At 47.0% G+C, this 20,736-nt stretch overlaps 1 pseudogene; it reads left to right on the top strand.

Moving 5' to 3' along the window:
- Nucleotides 1–8,133: 8,133 nt before the first annotated feature.
- Nucleotides 8,134–20,736, top strand: part of LOC104984297 — a 16,278-nt pseudogene continuing 3,675 nt past the window's right edge.

Below are 20,736 nucleotides of genomic sequence, written 5' to 3'. Positions count from 1 at the left end.
CACTGAATAGATCAAGAAGAGACAGAAAGAATACACGGAAGAACTGTATAAAAAAGACCTTAATGATCTGGATTACTACGATGGTGTGGTTAGTCACCCAGAGCCAGACATTCTGGAGTGTGAAGTCAAGTGGGTCTTAAGAAGCACAGCTGTTAATAAAGCTAATGGATGTGATGAAATTCAAGCAGAACTATTCAAATCCCTAAAGAATGATGCCATCAATGTTTTGCATTCAATATGTCAGCAAATCTGGAAGACCCAGCAGTGGCCACAAAACTGGAAAAGGTCAATTCTCATCACAATTTCCAAGAAGGGTAGTATCAAAGAATGTGCTAACCATCGGACAACTTCACTCATCTCCCCTGCTAGTAAGGTCATGCTTAAAATCTTGCATGCTAGGCTTCAGCATTATGTGAACCAAGAACTACCAGATGTCCAAGCTGGGTTTAAGAAAGGAAGAGGAACTAGGGATAAAGTTGCCAACATCTGCTAGATTATAGAGAAAGCAAGGGAATTCAATTCAATTCAATTCAATTCAATTAAACCTCTGTTTAATTGACTATGCCAAGCCTTTGACTGTGTGGATCATGACAAATTGTGGAAAGCTCTTAGAGAGATGGGAATACCAGACCACCTTACCTGTCTCCTGAGAAACCTGTATGCAGGTCAAGAAGCAAGAGTTCGAACCCTGTATGGAACAACTGATTGGTTCAAGATTGAGAAAGGAGTGCAACGGGGCTGTCTGCTGTCACCCTGTTTGTTTAACCTATACACTGAGCATATCATGAGAAATGCTAGGCTGGATGAATTACAAGCTGGAATCAAGATAGGCAGGAGAAACATCAACAACCTCAGATATGCAGATGATACCACTCTAAGGACAGAAATTGAAGAGGAACTAAAGAGCCTCTTGATGAGGGTGAATGAGGAGAGTGAAAGAGCAGGCTTAGAATTGATGCCTTCAAACTGTGCTGCTGGAGAAGACTTCTGAAAGTCCCTTGGACAGCAAGGAGATCAAACCAGTCAATCCTAAAGGAAATCAACACTGAATAATCACTGGAAGGACTGATGCTGAAACTGAAGCTCCAGTATTTTGGTCATCTGATGCGAACAGATGATTCATTAGAAAACTTCCTGAGGCTGGGAAAGATTGAGGGCAGAAGGAGAAGAGGCTGAGATGACTGGAAGGCATCACTGATGCAATGAGCATGAACTTGGGCAAACTTCAGGAGACGGTAAGGGACAGGGAGGCCTGGCGTGCTGCAGTCCATGGGGTCACAAAGAGTTGGACACTACTGGGTGACTGAACAACAACAAATTTCACTTTTTATGATGCATGATAGTTGAAAATGACATTTGAAAACATTTTCCAATTGTTTATTACTAGTGTACAGCAGGGTTGGCATACCTTTTCTATAAAGACTCATATAGTAAATATTTCAGGCTTTAATACAGTCCATATTTAAAATTTTCTCCTCTTCCCCCCACTCCCCTACAATCCTTTTAAAATATAAAACAATTTTTGTGCATGTATTTATCTTAGAAAGATAGGCCATAGCACAGATTTGGTCCATGGACCATGGTTTGCTGACATGTAGAATATAGAAATAATGAAAGTGAAAGTCACTCAGTTGTGTCCGACTCTTTGCGATTCCATGGGCTGTACAGTCCATGGAATTCTCCAGGCCAAAATACTGGATTGAGTAGCCTTTCCCTTCTCCAGGGGATCTTTCCAATCCAGGGATTTAACCCAGGTCTCCTGCATTACAGGCGGATTCTTTACTAGCTGAGCCACCAGGGAAGCCCAAGAATATTGGAGTGGGTAGCCTATCCCTTCTTCAGTGAATCTTCCCTACCCAGTAATCTAACCGGGGTCTCCTGCATTGCAGGCAGATTCTTTACCAACTGAGCTATCAGGGAAGCTTAAGAAATAGACTAAATTTTTTTTGGTGCACTGACCATGAATCATTCCATGGATATTCCAGGTATATTGACAATGGATCATTCCTGTTGGAATACAAATAATGTTGCTATTACCTCAACTTTAAAGAAAAAGTCCCTTTCCTTGATGCAGTTTTCCCACCAGTTAATGCATTATTTCTTTCTGCCACCATGGAGCTAACCCCTTCAAAGGGTTATCTATACTTGGGGGGTCAAATGTTTCCTTCCCACTTAAAAGCTTTCTCTTTTCACTAAGGGCTGTGATATGAATGAATGCGAGGAGGAGGAGAGAGGCCTGGGGGCCACAGAGTTGCAGATGGTGCTGCACCTGTGAGTTTATTGTTGGTACACACCCAGTCCTGGTCCAGCCACTGGCTGCTGTGGGGGTTGGGGCAAGTATCCTTTCCTCTTCTGAGTGTGTTGGAGGCTCCCTCTGCTGGAGGACATGGAAATAACAAGTTCTAAGACATCCGGTCTCCATTCATTGAACGTGTGTGAGTGGCTGTGTGATTCTGTGTGTGATTGTGAGTAAGTGTATGTGTGGCTCTGCGCACACATGTGTTATGGCATGTGTATATGAGTGTACGCATTTAATTGTCTGCATGGGTAGATGCATATGTGTATGTGTACATATGAAATGTGTGTTGTTGTACATAGCTTTTTGGTGTACCTAAGTGTATGCAACTGTAAGGGCACGTGGGTGTATGTAGTCCTGGTTTTGTGTGTCTTTATGCATATGTGACTGTGCATGTAATTGTGTTGCAAGTGTGGGTGTACATGTGTGTAAAGGTGTGAATGTGTGTGTCTTGAAGTAACTGAACTATGTGTAACCATGTGTGCACCAATCAGGCTGTATTCCTGACCACAACTGCTGTGGGTGGCCTCTTCCTCTGTCCCCAGACCTCAGCTGTGCAGTGTATGCAGGATATCTGGAAAAATAATGCTTTTGAAGGAAGGAGCCCCGTCTAAGAACTGGTGGGTGCATGTTCTCTGCTGTCCCCCAGAGGAACTGAGCCCCATGTGCCCAGAGTGTGAGCTTCTTGATGAAGCAGACTTTTCCTTCTGCCTTCCCTTCCCAGCCTCACTTGTACAGTGCCTTACTGGCCTTTCCTGGCATCACTTTTCAAAGAAACAAATCACATTAACCCTTGCCTAGGGTCATTAGCAAATAAAGTAGTTGCATTTCAATCCTTGAATCAAGGTCTGCTTTCAAAGGATGCAAACTAAGAAACACACAGACTTACTTTTCCAATTGCCAAGGGTCTGTTGAAAAGTGAAAGTGTTAGTGACTTAGTCATGTCTGATTCTTTGAAACTCCATGGACTGTAGCCCACCAGGCTTCTCTGTCCATGGAATTCTCCAGGCAAGAATACTGGAATGGATAACTATTCCCGTCTCCAGGGAATCTTCCAGACCCAAGGATTGAATATGGGTATCCTGCATTGCAGACAGATTCTTTATCTTCTGAATCAACAGGGAAGCCCCAAGGGCTTGTTATTATTCCTTTTTTAACGAGGAGGAATGTGAAGTTCAGAGGGTACATCAGTTGCCCAAGGTCATATAGCTGGAAAATGGCAAACCTAGCTTTGATCTAGAGCCCTCTGACCCCAACCCCAATGCTTGATCTTCTCCTAGGAGCTTCTACCCTGCTAAGGTCAGAGGGAATGAACAGGGGATGTTCATAGTCTGCAAAATAACTGATATCTGTACAAGGGGGACCTATGGCTCATGGCTGGTGCCCAAATCCTCATTCTGTTGTGAAATCAGGAAACAATGGCAGTTTTTCAAGCTTGGTGCTGACTGTGAGTCTGGGAGTGTTGTTATAAGCACTTAACTCTTTTAAATTAGTTTGATTTTCACAACTAACTTGAAAATACCCTCAGTTTTCAGGCAAGAAAATCGAGACACAGAAAGGTAGAGAGCTACCCAGATTAACTTAGCTGGTCCTGATTTGAACTTTGGCACTTGGAGTCCTTTTTCTGAATTGGGTTACTTTCTGGCTTTTCACAGTTTGTATATATTAAGTCCTGCTGCATGCCAGGCACGGCACTAAGCATTTACTCAGTATGGTACTATGCATGACATTAAGCTTTCTCCTTTTAAAAATACAGTTTTTGTAATTACATGGATTAGTAATTGTGGTGAAAAGTGCTTTGCAGGTTTCATCTAAGGAAAGAAAACAGTTGGTTAAATGTAGACATTTAACAGAACCAAGGAGCTCAAACCAGTCAATCCTAAAGGTAATCAGTGCTGAGTATTCACTGGAAGGACTGATGCTGAAGCTGAAGCTCCAATACTTTGGCCACCTGATGCACAGAGCCAACTCATTAGAAAAGACCCTGATGCTGGGAAAGATTGAGGGCAGGAAATGGGAATGACAGAGGGTGAGAGGGTTGGATGGCATCATGGACTCAGTGGACCTGAATTTGAGCAAGCTCTGGGAGACAGTGAAGGTAAGGGAAGTCTGGTGTGCCACAGTTCATGGGGTCACAGAGAGTCAGACACCACTTACTGACTGAACAACAACAGAAATATTGATCCTTCTACTTCACCCTCCTGTTCCAGGATGTGGGCATAATACTTTATTTTTTGTGTGTGCCTACACAAACAGGGACACTCACATAACTGGTTTGCTGAGATCTCTGAGGTGTCCCATCCCTTTGGGGAACAGAACAGTTGGGTCCTTCCAGGGACCTCAGATGAACTACGTGAGAGTGGGTTTACGTAGGGGCTGTTTACAATGTACAGACTGTGTAAACAAGAAATGTTGCTCACCATCTGGTTCTACAAGGTAAAATCATTAGCCGCTGCAGTTGCCAACTCAGGACAGGGAAGAGGGTGAGGCCCTGCATACATGGAAAAATAGGAAAAATTGCCTTTAGATAGTTTCAGGTAAAATTTGCATGAGCCTGAATTTTTGTATCTTGCCATACTTAGAACAGTACTAAAATTATTAACTAAGAAATTTGTTCCTCATGACCTTCTCCCATGATGTGTACTGGATTGCATATTCCCTTATCCAGTCATATATATGCTGACCTCCCTCCTTAGCTCCTTGGAGCAGTTCCTCAGAGCTATGTGAGAAACTGTATCCTGGGCTATAGTCCTCAGTAGGGTCTCTGAATCAAACTGAAACTCACTGCTCTTACGTCGTGTGTTTTTTATTTCAGTTGACAACAGGACAAGGGGAACCATCAGGTGTAGCACTCTGGGAGCTAGCAGCTGAGAGCTGACACCATCCCCAGGCCAGGGCGTAGCTGACCCTGAAACCCAGAGAGATGAGCTGAAGCTGAAAGCAGCAGTGGCCATTGGAGAGGAGGGATGTCAATCCTCTAACCTCTCTGATTGCCTGCAGGGCCTTCCACTGACCAAATGTCATCTCCCAGAGAGATGACATTTTCTCTACCCAGAGAGGCTGCAAGTAGGTGGCTAAAAACTCCTGTTGTAACAAGGAAGAACAAATGTGACTCGACATTGGATCTGTTCCTCTAACATTTGTGCTAGGTTGGTGTGCTTACTCATGCTGGCTCTGCATCTTTGTCAAATATGTTGCCTAGAGTCTGAAATATATGGGCTTCCCAGGTGGTTCAGAACTAAAGAACCCACCTGCCAATGCAGGAGATGTGGGCTTAATCCCTGGCTTAGGAAAATTCCCTGGTGAAGGAAATGGCAACCCATTCCACTATTCTTGCCTGGGAAATCCCATGGACAGAGAAGCCTGGCAGGCTATGGTCCATGGGGTGGCAAAAGAATCAGACACGACTTAGAGACTAAGCAACAACAACAACAAATAGCCTGAAATATGCATGATCGCACTTTCTCAAGACTCTACCTCTCAGCTTGACTTTTAAAGTCATAACACTTCACATTCATATAGCAATGAAAAGTTGCAGAACAGAAAATAACACCATACTGGGGGCTTTAAGATCCTCCACCTGAGTCTCCCAGCCAGTGATGAGGAGAAGGAGGTTTGGGGTCTCCCCAGCATCCTACCAGTGTCAGGACACTACCCCCACTCTCCTGCTCAGAAATTCTGCCAGAAGCCCCATCCCTCAAGTTCTCTTACACCTTCGAACACCCCCATAAGGCAGTTCTGGACAGGATCAAGTAAGGGCCAGGAGGGAAGCACCAGATCCTTTGGGTGGTTTATCCTGGATGTGGTAAGATGACCCACCTGATGATGAAAGGACCTCCAGGTATCCCTCCACTGGTGTCACCATATTGCCTGAAATTCCACCTGTGTAATTGGATTAATAGGGCATTGTCCCTTATGAGTGGGGGGTGGAAGAGCATGGCAGAGGGAGAAGACGTAGGCTTGGTGGTTTGATACACCCGAGTGCCTTTCAGAAGGGCAACTTAGGCTAGAGGCTTGTTCTCTTTGAACCTCAGTTTGCTCTTCTCTTAAATAGGTATCTTCCTTCCTGCCCTCATGTGGGTCCCTCTGCCTGATCCCAGGGTGCTGGCCCAGAACCCTGAGGGGAAGGTGATGTATTATCTTGCTGGCAGAACATCCTGAACACAGTGTGATTACCTTATGTACAGCACGTGACTCACAGTAGGTGTGCTTTATGTAGGACACCTGATGCACACTAGGCATATATACATACAGCACTCCGCATACAAAAGCAGTGCTTTACATAGAGTGCCCAACACACCGTATGTGTCCTTTGCGCAGCGTACCACACACATAGTAGGTGTTCCTTATGTAGACACCCTGGCATGTCATAGGCATGACTTGTGGAGAGTTCCCAGCACTTGGTAGGTGTGCTTTATGTACAACCTCTGGCATACAGTAGGCAGAATTTATGTAGAGTCCTTGGCATGCAGTAAATGCACTTTCTGTAGCCCACCTGGAAGGTAGCAGGCACACTTTATGCAGAGTTTCTGACACACTGTAGGCTGCTTCTTCAGGTACCAGCACATACAAGGCACTCTTCAAATATAGCCTTGTCTGCACTGAGTAGGCTTGCTCTAGGCGGACCACTGGCACACACTAACACGAGCACTGGTAGCCATCACTTTGCTTTCATTCCATCTCTTTTGAGGACTCCAGATTCTTCCAATTTTCCTATGAGATCCTCTTTGGCCCCTCATCTCAAGGTCTCATTCAACATCCCACTGAGGATGGTCCGCACAGCCCACAGTCAGAGCGAGGGCGGGGCAGACCTCCACTCCCAGTTCCTTCCCCCCACCCCAGCCTGGCCCCTCACACCTCCAGGTGCCCTCTTCTGATTGGCTCCTTTATCCCTGGACTCAGTCCAGTTCAGCCACTCAGTCGTGTCCAACTCTTTGTGACCCCATGGACTGTAGGATGCCAAGCCTCCCTGTCCATCACCACTTCCCAGACTCAGATAAAGGTAATTTCTACTCAGACTGGTTTCTCTGCTCCTGTTCCTGGAAGACATGTTTCAACACAGGCTCTGGGCTGCATGGAGGTGGGAGTTGAACTGCTGCCAGGCTGTGTGCCCTGGAGGCCAGGGGCCTCAGGGCTCTGAGTTTCCAGGGCCTCAGAAATTTCTGAGAAATGGTCCATGATGTCTCCCTGGTCCACCTGGGGAAGGGAGCCTTGGAGATGACTTGGGACAAGGCTGTCCCTCTGTCTGTCCTGAGAATCCAGCGTCTGTTATACTGAACTGGTTCCCAGGCCTCACTTCATGTTTGGGCAGTGTCCAGGTGGGGAGGAAGTAAGCATGCTGGGTGAATCAGCTAACTTAGTCTGGAGCCTGGCAGTATTTTCTAGGGGAGGGGCTGGGTAAAGGCTTTGCACAAAAAGGGGAGAGGTAGTTGTGTGAGAGACAAGCTGCTCTAGAAAGAAGGTGCCAGGCTGAGGGTCAAGGGGCTTGGGGTTTTGATCTGGTGTGGGGAAGACCACTGCCCATGGCAGGGTGGCTCTAGGGAATGAGCTGGCTTGGGAGAGGAGTGGATACCAGTGGGTAACACACACACACACACTGTGTGTATCTTTCTGTCTCTTTGTCTCTATCATTCCCTCTTCCTTTGAATTTCTCTGGTCTCCATCCCCTCACTCAGCCTGTGTCTGTCTGTCTCTGAGCCCTTCTTGCCTGTCCCCAGCACTCACCCTGCCTCTCACTCCCTTGCTCCTCTCGCTCTTTCCTTCTCTGCCTCACAGCTCACCATCACTGCCTCTTCCTTCATCCTCAGGATTCACCCTGCACCCCATCTGACCACAGGATGCTGGAGCTGAGCATGTCCCGGCTGGGGCTCGGGCTGGTGGCAGCCTCCCCATGGCTGCTGCTGCTGGTGGTCGGGGCCTCCTGGCTCCTGGCCCACATCCTAGCCTGGACCTACACCTTCTTCAACAACTGTCGCCTCCTCCAGTGTTTTCCACAGCCCCCCAAACTGAACTGGTTCTTTGCTCACCTGTACCTGGTGAGTTTCCTGGGAGATCCTGGAAGATCAGGAATGGGGCTCAGGGTTTGGGCTGGGGTCTAGGATAGCAGAGAAGCCAGGGAGGCCTGGGAGGCCCCTCTTCCCTCCCTCTATCATTCCTCTGCTCTGCTGCCGAGACCTTCCCCATATGCTGTCTTTCCGGCCCTAGCCTGCTTTGGGGTCCATTTCCTGCCTGTCTTGCACACATTAGTGCACCCCTGAGGCCGGGCTGCACAGAACCTGGTCCCCTGGCCTCTCCAGTCTCCATGGTGGCCTTGAGGTCCTCTCAAGAGTGCTGTCCTGGGTCTGCTCTGCATGTGGTCCTTATCCTTGTGACTTTTCACTCTGGGCTACAGCTTCCCCACAGGAATTATCTATCGCTGCCCATCACCACACCTCCTCTTTCCAGGATCCCTCCTCTTATCTAATTCCCCTCCCTCTACCAAGATGCTCATAGCCCAACCTGGATAAAGTTGGCTAATGACCACCCATTCCAAGAAGCCTTCTTAGACCTCTCTCTCCTCCACACCTGCCCACCTTATGCCTCAGATCTTGACTCTGGCTTGGCCTTGCTCTTGATTAATCAAACAGCTCAACTGTCGAATTGCTTAATAAGCAACTCCCAGTTTGACAATGGTTCTGGGAAGCAGACTACAGTCCTTGGCTGGCTAATATTAGAATGCAAAATAAAGGTGTGATGACCTAAGTGATGAGCATGCCATCCCTTCCCTCTGTTAGGGTCAAAGGGATGGGTAACCAGCTCCTCCCATCTAACAGCCTAGCTAAGAGAGGTGTCCATCTTTTCTTTCTTATCTTGGACAAGAGCTACCACTTGGTGGAGGATTTACTGAAATTTTACTGTTTATTATGGCAAAGTTCAGAAGCAGGGGAATTACATATCTTCATGTGAAGATTTCCTAAGATTCTGGGTCTTGAAAGCATCTCAGAGAGTCTTTCCAGGTGGCCCTGGTGGTCAAGAACCCTGCCTGCCAATGCAGGTTAGATGGAAGAGAGGTGGGCTTGATCCCTGGGTTGGGAAGGTGCCCTAGTGGAGGGCACAGCAACCGACTTCAGTATTCTTGCCTGGAGAATCCCATGGACAGAGGAGCCTAACGGGCTGCAGTCCATGGGGTTGCCAAGTCGAACACGACTGAAGTGGCTTAGCACACAAGGCACAGTGAGTATTGGAGGCAGCAGGAATGTTGCAAAGTTACTGCATTTCTGCCCTCCCCTCTAAGGGCTTGGTCATGGAGTATGGTCTTGGTCATTTTTCCTTCCTGTGGTCCCTCTTGCTGTGTGACCCCGGCTGAGTCACTCTCCCTCTCTGGATCAATCTCACAAAGTGCTTTGAACCCTCAATTTGGTACTTGAGGAGAAGGGAGTGAAAGGTTATTGCTGAACTATGAAAAAACGCCTGGATTCTTGGCCTCCGGAGGAGAAGAGTTCAATCCGGGGCCAGAGACGAGGCTTGATTGCTCAGAGCTTTTGTGTAAAGCTTTATTAAAGTATAAAGGAGATAGAGAAAGCTTCCGACATAGGCATCGGAAGGGGGCAGAAAGAGTGTCCCCCTGCTAATCTTCAGCTGGATGTTATATAGTCACTAACAGTCTATTAATGAAAGAAAGGAATGTCTTAAAACTCAGAATGGCACCAGGCCCCTCATCCATAAGAGGCATTTTGAGATAATCTTGGCACCAGATGATTCATCCCAGGCCATAAAACGATTGACTTGAATCTTGTAGAAGGACAGATTACCATACAAGTAGTTTCATTTACATAGATTAGGGGAACAGTATCTGTGTATAACATACTTGTTTGTCAAGTCAGTTCTGAGCCATTAGGTGGAACCGACTTGAAGACAGAGTCTGGGGTAAATGCATAGCACATTAACATAGCTTAAGACAAACATTTCCATAAGAAAAAGGCATAGGTTAACTCAAGGTTTGAGAATAGTTAACTTCAGGTGGAACCAGGTGTCGTTACAGCAACACAATATTTTAAGAGAAACCTTTTAAAATTTGTATAGAGAAGGGAAAAAAAATATGTATGTGTATATATATATATCTCACTAGTTTGTTTCCTCCTGCCGCTTAAGAGAGATAAAAAATGTCTGACGCTTGAGCCTATTTCCTCCATTTGGAGACCCCTGGCCTTCCTGCCTGTTACCCTCTCAGGATCAGGTCACAAAGGTGAATGTGACTTATGTTCACCTGCCAAGAGCCCCTGGGGGTATTTGTCAGGTTTGAATGAGGCATCCTGAGGGAGAGGATACTTTACCAGGAGGCAACCCACCCTTCTTTTCCTTTGGGTGCATAAGGTGTCAGCTTCTTCATTTATAGATGGCATAACTGAAAGTCATGTCCATAGGTCGCAGAGAAATAGGCAGGATGTACTCTGCATGGAGCCAGTTGGAGGAGGGGGTTTCATGGGTCAGAGCTGCTGTCATGAGTGAGGGGCAGAAGTCACATCTGTCCTTTGGGATTGGCCAGGGATGGAAGGCCCCAGGTGTGCAAGTGATTTATTACAAGGGACTGCAGGCTGCATGGACCAGCCAGAATAGGAGAGGATGTGGGACCAAAATCCAGGGACAAGCACTGAGGCCGCCCTGCTACCTGCAAACCTCTCCAGTGGGGATCTCTTTCTGTGGCCACCCCTGGGGCTGAGACCATTCCCAGAACAAGAAAAAGTTTGGCTTCTCAAGATAAAGTCACCACACCTGTGGGCAAAGAGCCTGTCTTCTCCCTGTGCTCTGGGGTATCTCCTTGGGACTTGGAGATGCTTCAGGGCCACTCCTCCACATGAGGGAAGGAGCAGGAGGAAGCAGAGACTCCTCCATCTGTGCGGGGTCTGACACACTGTCCACCGCAGTGGTTTCTTCTTGGGAGTGATGTCCTTGCATGCTTTCAGGTCCCCAAGACAGAGCAGGGCTTGAGAAAATTAACCCAGCTGGCAGCTAACTACTCCCATGGATATATGATCTGGTTTGGCCCCATCACTCTCATGATCGTTTTCTGCCACCCTGACATGCTCCGGAGCATCACCAATGCCTCAGGTACCCATGCAGAGCTTGTGGTGGTGGGTGTCATGACACATTTGAGGGATTCTAGCCCCTCCTTGCCAACTCTTTATGCGGCCCCTACAGGACCCTGGTCCCCCTTCCTTTCTTCTCTCTCAGCCACTTCCTCTTTGCTTCATGCATTTATCAAGCTCCACCTCACTGACTCCTATTTCTTCCCATGGCCGTTTGGACCCCAACCTTGTACCCCGCTGAAGTTCATCCCCAATCTCAAGATCTCATATCTGGACAGAGAGATCCTTGACCTGGTATGGTTGGTCAGGAACTGGCCAGCAAGAGATGGGCTGTAGCAATCCAGAGAAGAAACAAAATTCTCTGCTGGGGTGTGCTGGAAGGCTTCCTAGAAGAAGAGGTGTTGGAACTAGGTCTCGAACAATGAGAAGAAAATATTTCAAACCAGAGGGCAGAGTGACGCAGTGGGCATCCGTAGTATCCCAGGCCCCCTGCCAGGCCAGCCCTCAGTCTCACTCATCTGCAGACCCAGAGCAATGAAGGCTTCTGGCTGGTGCAGGATTGGGGGCTGCTCTTCCTGTGACATCCACCTCTCTGGTGGGCCCATTTCATTTATCCTATCCTGTGGCTCAGTCACTCTAGTTCAGTGCTCTCCTTCTCCAGTCCCCAGGAATCTCCCTGAGGAGACTCCACCCCACCCTGTCTCCCTTCCCTTGCTCTCTGCCCCTCCCATCCGAGACAGACCAGGGGAATGGGCAGCTTCTGATGGAGACCTGTGTTCAGACACGAGAATGCTGAGTGACTCTGGGAAGGGTCCTGGCTCTCTCTGGTTGCTGAAGTCTCTTTCAGCTGTTAGTAGTGGAAATGCCACCCTGTATGGTCTAAGCAAAGGAAGGAAATAAACTGACTGTAAACTCCAAGGAGGGCTGACTTCAGGCCCAGCTGGATCCAGGTCTTAAACAATGTTATCAGAAATCTGTTTTCATCATTTAGTGTTCATCTGTGATGGCTTTACTCTCATCCTGGTAAAACTGAATCTCAGACACTCAAACTCCATGGGAAAGGGAGTTCATTTACAACAGTTCTAGGAAAAGTTGAGGATTCCTTTTAATTTGTCTGATTTGGGTCATAGGACCAATTCCTGCAAACCTAAGATTCTGAGCATCCAGTCTTGGCACCATAGGGTCCACTGAGCTATTGTTTTGGGGCTCGGAGCAGTTGGATAATTAATAATTCAGGCCATGGATTAAAGAGTCTTGGGCTGGTGTCTCAGGTTTACTGTCTGGGAGAATGTTGCGCAAGGGACTCCATCATTGAGAGCCTCAGTTTCCTTATCTGCAATACAGGGATGAAAGAGAAGTCAGGTGAACATGGTGTTTGGAATCCAAACAGGGAAAGAACCTCTCTATTCCTGTACCAGAGGGACCACAAAGGTTGTATATGACCAATGTGGGGAGGGAGCCCAGGAGAAAGCTCAGGACAGACGAGGAGCTGCCAGAGGTGACTCATGGGCTCAGCTGTGGATCTCTGCCCTGCAAATCCTTGCTTCTTGCAGCCTAGAAGAGTGTGAATTGGGTCCTTTCTGTTGCTCTCCAGATTCAGAGCTGGGAGGAAGGTCTCCTGTACACACAGGGCCTGGCCAGCACCTATGGGGAAGTATGCTGCTCGTGGGGCGTGGGGGGCTGGCATGTGGTCATCTGCATCTTCCACCCCACCACTCCAGGTAGACATGCTCTTGGCCATGGCTTGCCTGCTGCCACATCCTCCGTGTTGGGTGCAGATATGGGGGCTGTGGTAGAGATGCCTCTGCCTCTTTCTTACCTGGACTCTAACCTGCCTACTTCTGGTCATGTCTACTCACACCTAGGGCATATCTGTGTGCTGTCTGCTGTAGGCTATGTCTGGTCAGCTTTATGTTTCTACCTGGTTTTTGACTACAGCTGGTACCTGTTTTACCTGGAGACACCTGGTATATGATTAAACCTGGGCTCAAATAGACATGGTCTGGAGTTGCTTCAGCTGTGGCCAAGGACATCTGAAGCATTTTGGGGTCTGTCTTTTTCTTGCCTGAGATGCTGTTAGTGATTATCTGGTTCTCCTGCTTGTCACGTCTGGGTCATGTTTCAGGTTTGTTTGAGGTCTGAGACTCAGGGTCACTTTCAGACATGCTAGTGACCTTATGTGATCTTGTTTGATGCCCGTCTTAGGGTATGTCTGAGTCATGTCTGGAGCCCAGCCGGGGACACACCTGGTTCAGGTCTGTGACATCAGTGTATGTAAGCCCTATGTGGGACTCATGTGGGGCAAATTCAGGTCAAGTTAGATTGTCTTCAGGTCCATGCCAGAGCATGTTGTGTCATGCATGTTGGGGCCATGTCAGGACATGTTAACACATGAGGCCATGTCACATATCTCAGGAGAGGTCAGAGTGCAGGGGCAGACGTGGTGTTCTAGGTGCCCATAAAGATGTTTCGTAGAGTGCTGGGCTATGCCTGTGTCTTCATAATATGTTGGACCATGTAGGAGCCATGTCAGGGAATGTTGGGGCATGTTGTATCTTGTTGGAGTGTTTCTGAGCACCTGAGTTGTGTCTATGGGCTCTGCCTTTGCTCTCTGGGGGACAACCAGACCCCCACTCCTGTCACCTCTCCACCTGGCTTCTGGCTTCCAGTTCTCTTGGCCCCATTCCTGCTATGTAGGGCTCAGAGCGGGAATGCAGATTCCTGGCTGGGATACTCTATTCCACACAAAATTTCCTCCTTTCCCCATCTCCCTGGCCCGATGGTCCTTCTTCATGTCAGCTGCTGTCGCACCCAAGGACATGGATTTTTACAACTTTCTGAAGCCCTGGCTGGGTGAGTAACTGTGTGTGAAGGGGATTGGGGACAACCCTGGGGGCCCAGGGGAAAGTTCTGCCCTTTGCCCACTCCCCGTGGCTATCTCTGCTAGGGGATGGGCTCCTGCTGAGTGCTGGTGACAAGTGGAGCAGGCACCATTGCATGCTGACACCCACCTTCCACTTCAACATCCTGAAGCCCTATATGAAGATTTTCACCAAGAGCACAGACATCATGCACATGAGTCTCTTGAACCCAGGGTCCCATCTGGAGTCTTGGGGATAACGGGGACTCAGAGACACCTTGTCTGGAACCTGGCTCTTGTGGGTGGCTTTAAGGCCATGGGCTCTTCCTTTCTGAACCGTGGTTTCTACAGTTGAAAAATAAGGATTATGTGATCCCTGCTTTGTAGAGTGGCCAAGATGACCTAATGGAATCATGTCTCTGGCACATAAGAGATGCTCAGAAGGTGTTAGTTTCTACATTTTCCTCAAAGAGGCCTTGGAAGCTTGAGACATGTTTGGTAAAAATGATGGATATTTTGTAGTAGTTATTCTAGAGTAACAAGTCACTTAAAAACAGTAAGTGCTTGGTATTGAGAAGTCTGTGAGTCAGTTGGCTGGTTCTTCTGGATGTAGATTGGGCCACTGGTGTATCTGTGATCAGCTAGGAAGTTTTGCTGATCTAGGGTCATTCTTCTCACATATTTTGGGCTTGGCTGGTTGCAGGCTGATCTCAGATGGCCTTACTCCGGGCAAAGGACTTCCTTTCATGTGATTCTCTCCCTTTAGAATGCACCTCAGGTTTGTTCACATGGCAGAAGCAGGGTTCCAACAGCCTGACAGGAAGGTGCAATGCTGCTTGGGAGCTTGGTTTAGGACGATCTACTCATCATTTTCACCAGAGTTTATTGGGAAAAGCAGGACTTACCCTGGTGGTTCAGTGGTAAAGAATTTGCCAGCAATGTAGGAGACATGGGTTTGATCCCTGGGTTGGGAACATCCCCTGGAGGAGGGCATGGAAACCCATTCCAGTATTCTTGCTGGGAGAATCTCATGGACAGAGGAGCTTAGAGGGCTGTGTTCCATGAGTTCTCTAAGAGCTGGACAGGACCGATCAACTAAGTATAGCACACTTTGGTGAAAGTAGATTGAAGGCCAGCTCAGAATCAAAGTAGGCTCCACCTACTAATAGAAGTTACTGAAAAAGCACATTGCAAAGGGTTTGGATATATATACATGGGGAAGGTCAGGAATTTGTGACGTGATTGTGTCTTTTCCATACTTGCAAGCTGACAAGGGAGCTTGTTATTGTTTTGTGGATTCTGTCAGAAGACATGAGAGTCCTGGGTCACTGACAAAGGATAGTTTTTTACTCTTGGCATAGCAAATGGCACCTTCTTCTTGCTGGTTTGCATTCTTCCTTCAAGTCAACAAATCCCATGTGGATGACAAATTTGGACTTTGACTGGTACCTACTCAAGTAGTATGTTTTATTATAGGGTGGAAGAATTCTAGATTTAGGGTGTCTGTGGCTTTTAGAACTAGAAGCAAGCCTGATATTTTAGGTTGTTTGCTGCAAACACAACTCTGAGAAATAGTCCAGATAAAGAACATCATGGACTGACAATTTTTTGGCATACCCAGCAAGATTATGCAAGAGTATTCAGGGCCCATGGAGAACTACATCTCTACACATAGGAACAGTTTATTCATCAGTTTCCATCAGTGAAGGTGATGAAAGCTAAAATTTGCTTAGCACTTAACTTTATGCAGTAAGTTGACCAAGGGTACAGAGAGAGCAGGAGGGTGAGCCAAGATTTAAAACCAGGTCACCTGATTCCCAGTCATGAGAACTTCATGTCCTAGCAGTACAGTAACAGCTTCCACTCCCACTCAAGCCTCATACTCTCTGGAGATGGTTTCCTGGGGCAAAGAGGCAGGATCTGGGGGAACCCACCCAGGTGGTTGGGAATGGGCCCTAACTCTGTCTCCTTCTCTGTCCAGACCAATTGGGAGTGCCTGGTCACCCAAGGCCACACCCATCTGGACATGTTTGAACATGTCAGCCTCCTGACCCTGGACAGTCTGCAGAAATGTGTCTTCAGTTTTGACAGCAATTGCCAGGAGTGAGTCTCGGCCAAGAGCCTGGGAACATGAGTCATAGACCCAGGGTAGTAGACGGAGGAGGGAGGACTGGCCAGAGCAATCAGGAGGGCCTTCCTGAAGGAGGTGGCCCAGGGCAGGACAACCCGGGACAGGAACAGGGAAAGAGAAGGAGCTATCCTTTCAGGTAGGTAGACCTGTTTGATAAAGAACAGAAGGCTAGAATGAGAAAAGTATGTGCAATAGTGAGGAGAGACATTGGAAATAAGGTTGAAGGAGTGGGCAGGTAATACCTTAAGGACATTCTGAAGCCAGGCAAAGCGAATCTGACTAAAAGAATCCAACTGTCATATAGACATTGGATGTAAAAAGACTAGAGAAGGGACTGGGCCACTGACCAGCTGGGAGAGGATAAGGTATGAACTGGGTGGACGGTTCTGGAAAGGAGACGGGGGTGGTGAGAGAGACAGGAGAGAAACATGATATCTAAGCTGTGCTCCAGGTGCCTGGGGCATGGAGTCAGCTTATGGAGATGGGATGTGGGTTGAGAAGAGTCTGAAGAGTCACATCTTCTGGCTCATCCCCACACTGTATCTGTGAACCATTTGTTCTTGGAGCCTCAATTCCTGAAGGGAGGTAGCTGCTGGCTTCTGGGCTTCAGGTGTTTTAAGTTGTTGCCTCCCTTCATGCTCTCATCCTGTAGGAAGCCCAGTGAATATATCACCACCATATTTGAGCTCTGTGAGCTTGCGGCAAAGCGGAACAAGCAGATCTGCCTGCACACCGACTTCCTGTACTTCCTCACCCTGGATGGGTGGCACTTCCGCAGGGCCTGCCGCCTGGTGCACGACTTTACAGATTCCATCATCCAGGAGCGGCGCTGCACTCTCCCCAGTGAGAATATTGATGACTTCTTTAAGGCCAAGGTGAAGACCAAGACTTTGGACTTCATTGATGTGCTTCTGCTGACCAAGGTAGGTTCCTCTGGGATCTGAGTTCAAGAGGTAGAATGGACTTTGATCTCATCAGAGAATTTGAATGGGATGTAGAGGGTCCTGGGGAGCTATGGAAGGTGCTTGTGGAAGGGAGGGATGGGTCAGGGATAAGTTTTAGAGATGGCCATGTGGAATATTGCCTGTGGGGGACTACTAAGTCTGAAACTGTGAAGGGCCTGAGATTTCACTCAAATGGGAAACTAATAAGTCAGTCTACCACAGAGATAGACTGTGTACATATGTATGTGTATGTACAGTATACACACAGAATCCTGGATCAGAGCAGCCCATTTGTTATTCATGGCAAAAACAGTAACCAGAGTAGAACTGTAGCTCTGCTACCCCATTCCTAAATTCCTTTGATGGCTCAAGTATGCTATTACCTGTACATGTCATCATACTTGCATCACATACCTCCAGATTTTTAAATTTGGAACTTATACAAGTCAGCTGATACATTTCCCCCTTTCTCCCTATGGAGAGAGGGAGAGAGAGAGACACAGGGAGAGAGATTATTCTGGAGCTTAAACAAATTCTTTTTGTTAAGAAGGCAAAGTCTAAAGTTTTTATATTTTTAAAACCCAGGTTCTAACCCAGGTTGCCAGGAACTTTTTATTTCCTTTCAGAAATCCCTCATTATTTTGAAATATAAAAATATTTATGGGTGACTGATTATTTTTTCACCATGGACAACATAGGAGACAAAGAGGTCAAGGAGGAAGTCTCTGGGGTGGGGCCTCTGGTGACAGAGTGCACAGGCGGTTTAAAATTTCAGGGTTGGCTTGGGTCTCTGGATGGATAACGGGGCTTCAGAGATTGTCTCAGTTTAGCCTCAGAAACCCTCTGAGCTAGAGCAATTCTAGGGATCTTGCTTTCTCTCCAGGATGAAGATGGGAAGGGATTGTCAGACGAAGACATCCGGGCTGAAGCTGACACCTTTATGTTTGAGGGTGAGGCCCCAGTGTGAGAAAACGCAGGGATAGGGTGTCTCTAAGCCCAGGAACTAGCCCAGTGGACCCTGGACCACCCCATCCCTCTCCATCCTCCTCATGGGCTTTACTATGGGGGTGTTGTCCACCCTGTGGTACTGAAGTAGTCCAGAGACACAAGTCTTTCTGGATGCCCCCAGGCCATGATACTACAGCCAGTGGCCTCTCCTGGATTCTGTACAACCTTGCAAAGCACCCAGAATACCAGGAGCACTGCCGGCAGGAGGTGAAAGAGCTCCTGAGGGACCGTGAGTCTAAAGAGATTGAATGGTGAGTGCAAGTCTTCATGGCCTTTTTCTGAGCCTTTTTCATTGCCTCTGCTCCCTGGCTGGGGAAGAGAGAAATTTTTTTTTGCATTCTGTCACTTAGTGGAAATAGGAACAGAGCCCAGAGGCAGGATCTCATACCCAGCATGTGTGTGTGTGTGTGTGTGTGTGTGTGCACGCGCGCGCGCGAGCTAACTTGCTTCAGTTGTGTCCGACTCTGTGCGACCATATGGACTATAGCCCCGCCAGGCTCCTCTGTCCATAGGCTTCTCCAGGCAAGAATACTGGAGTGGATTGCCATGCCCTCCTTCAGGGGATCTTCCCAACCCAGGGAATGAATCTGCGTCTCTTATGTCTCCTGCACTGGCAGGCAGGTTCTTTACCACTAGTGCCACCTGGGAAGCCCACTCAGCATGGATAGGAGGACAAAATTTGCTGGCTTTTGGCAGAGAAACCTGGATTTCTGAGATAATTAACAACAATATGTGAGGACAGATGATGCCACTTAGCACATATTCAGTAAGTGAACTTCGCCTCCACTCCCTGACTGTTTTCTCTGAAATTACATGTTTTCAAACATCTTCACATCCTCAGTATTTGCTAATCTCCTGCCCCTTAATTCCTCATATTGTTGAGTCTAGGGCCCACTAGGATCACCTGCGTGTTAAAGTCACCCAACTCCTTTCTTGGAACATCTGCAGCTTCATCCATCTAATCCCTACTTAGGAAACACTGCCGTACTGCCTCTCTGTCCCCAGTTCTATGCCATCTCCAATTCTTCCCAGCCCAATTCCGTATGCTGGAGACTCAGGAAGGACTAGATCCAGTCTTTGCTTTTAGGAGCTCCTAACCTGCTGTAGAAATAGTCCCAGGTCAGGACACTCCCAGTGTACATGGGCAGGGCTGGGATTTGGAACAAGAAGGGCCAAGTTGAGGGTGGAAAGAAGTGCCTCAGCAGAGACTCTGAGATATAGGCAGTAGATTTTTGGGTGCATTTGAGGTACATTTAGGTCAAGAAGACAGCTGGGAGAAAATGAAGAACTTGGGGGAAGGGATGAGAAAGAGGGAAAGTGAGAGAGAGAAAGGAAGGAGGGAGGGAGGAATTTGACTTGAATATATAACTGACCTGTGGAAAGCAGATTACCTCATAGTATTAATACACAGTACCCCAGAGTGTGAAGTGGATATCTATTTTTGGATATTCAAGGAATCTTTAGGCTTTTAATCGAGTCTAAAATTTTAGCAAAGAGATTGTATTCACATGTTGTTAACTTAACCTTAAATACTCTTGTTGCTATGGTAAACTATATATTCTATCTGGATTGAGAAATATTAGAAGTTTAATTGGAAAATATGCATTCACATTTCTTGGTAAGTTTAATTCAGGTATTTTATATCATCACCATCATTTTTTCTTTTATTATTTTTCTAATTGTTATTTCTAATAGAAAAACTGATAATTTATGAATATAAATTTCTTGCCCAGTGAACATAGGAAATGCTAAATATTGAGTCTCATATCCATAAGAAAAAAAAGATTGTTTCCTAAAATCTCTGGAACAACTGGGAAGCTACATGTAAAAAAGCTAATTCATCCTGCTTCTCATGTCTTATAAGACAGTAACATCCACATGAATCAAAGATTTAAAAAATGATGGTGTCTTAAAGGATCTAGAAGAAACCATGGGAGGTTATAGCTCCAGAGTAGGGAAGACTCTATTTTTGAGACAAATCCTAAGAGACATACAAGAAAAGATTGATATACTATTTCATGAAATAGATAAAGAGCAGTGTGTATGGTATTCAGTATGCTAGTACATAATTTTTTAATGCAAAAAATACCTCTGGAAGCATACATAATCACTAGACAAACTATAAGAAAGGGAGAGGAGTGCTATTGGTCCATAGATTTGGTGTTTTGTAGTTTTCCAATTTTGAGCTAGTTAACTGTATTTCAGTTCAGTTCAGTTCAGTCACTCAGTCATATCCGACTCTTTGTGACCCCATGGACTGCAGCACGCCAGGTTTCCCTGTCCATCACCAACACCTGGAGTTTACTGAAACTCATGAACATCGAGTCAGTGATGCCATCCAAACATCTCATCCTCTGTCATCCCCTTCTCCTCCTGCCTTCAATCTTTCCCAGCATCAGGGTCTTTTCCAATGAGTCAGTTCTTTGCATCAG

Source organism: Bison bison, unplaced genomic scaffold (assembly GCF_000754665.1).
Source record: "Bison bison bison isolate TAMUID 2011002044 unplaced genomic scaffold, Bison_UMD1.0 scf7180017863978, whole genome shotgun sequence".
Lineage (NCBI taxonomy): Eukaryota > Metazoa > Chordata > Mammalia > Artiodactyla > Bovidae > Bison > Bison bison.
This window is presented reverse-complemented; position numbering and strand designations above follow the sequence as displayed.